Genomic DNA, 1,541 nt, shown 5'->3' on the forward strand with positions numbered 1-1,541 from the left:
AGTGTATAGTTCAATAGTAGTAAATATATTCATAGTGTTATGCAACCATCAACACCCATACATATCCATAATTCTTTCATCTTGTAAAACCGAAACTCAGTACCCATTAAATAATAACTCCTGGCTGGGTGTGTGGTAGCTCATGCCTCTAATCCTAGCACTCTGGGAGGCCGAGGCTGGAGGATCACTTCAGGTCAGGAGTTCGAGACCAGCCTGGGCAAGAATGAGACCCCCTTCTCTACCAAAAATAGAAAAAAATTAGCCTTTACCAAAAACTTAAAAAATTAGCTGGGTGTAGTGGCTCATGCCTGCAGTCCCAGTTACTCAGGAGGCTGAGGCAGGAGGATTGCTTGAGCCCAGGAGTTTGAGGTTGCAGTGAGCTGTAATAATGCCACTGCACTCTACCCATGGTGACAGAGTGGGACTCTGTCTCAAAAACAAAACAAAACAGAACAAAAAACCCGCATAACTCCCAATTTTCCCCTCCCCCAGCCCCTGGCAAGCACCATTCTACTTTTTGCCTATATAATTTTGACTACTCTAAGTATCTTGTATAAGTAGAATCATATAGTATTTGTCTTTTTGTGAGTGGCTTATTTCACTTAGTGTAATGTCCTCAAGGTTCATTCATGTTGTAGCATATGTCAGAATTTCCTTCCTTTTTAAGGGTGAATGTTATTCCATTGTGTGTATATACCATATTTGGCTTATCCATTTATCTGTCCATGGACATTTGGGTTGCTTTTATGTTTCAGCTATTGTGAATACTGCTACTAATGTAAACATGGGTGTACAAATTTCTCTTCAAGATCCTGCTTTCAATTCTTGTGGGTATATACCCAGAAGTGGAACTGCTGGATTATATGGTAATTCTATTTTTAATTTTTTGAGGAACCACCATATTATTTTCCATAGTGGCTGCATCATTTTACACTCACACCAACAGTGCACAAGGATTCCAATTTCTCCACATCCTCACCAACACTTGTTATTTTCTGTCTCTTAGCAATCCTAATGGGTTTGGGGTGGCATCTCATTGTAGTTTTGATTTATATTTCCTTAATGATTAGTGATGTTGAGCATCTCTTCATATGCTTTTTGGCCATTTGTTTATCTTTCTTGAAAAAAATGTCTATTTAAGTCCTTTGCCCATTTTTGAATTGGGTTGTTTTTTATTGTTGAGGTTTAGGCGTTCTCTATATATTCTGGATAATAATCCCTTATCAGATATATGATTTGCAAATATTTTCTCCCATTCTATGGGTTGTATTTTCACTCTGTTCATAGTTTCCTTTGATGCACAAATCTAAAAATTTTTCATGAAGTCCAGTTCGTCAATTTTTTCTTCTGTTGCTTGTGCTTTTGGTGTCATATCCAAGGAATCATTGTCAAATCCAATGTCATAGAGATTTTGCCCTATGTTTTCTTCTAAGAGTTTTATATTAGGTCTTACATTTAGGTCTTTGATCCATTTCAAGTTAGTTTTTGTATATCATGTTAATTAAGGGTGTACCTTCATTCTTTTGCATGTGTATATACAG

The sequence above is a fragment of the Propithecus coquereli genome, unplaced genomic scaffold (genome assembly GCF_000956105.1).
Source record: "Propithecus coquereli isolate 6110/MARCELLA unplaced genomic scaffold, Pcoq_1.0 Scaffold193, whole genome shotgun sequence".
Lineage (NCBI taxonomy): Eukaryota > Metazoa > Chordata > Mammalia > Primates > Indriidae > Propithecus > Propithecus coquereli.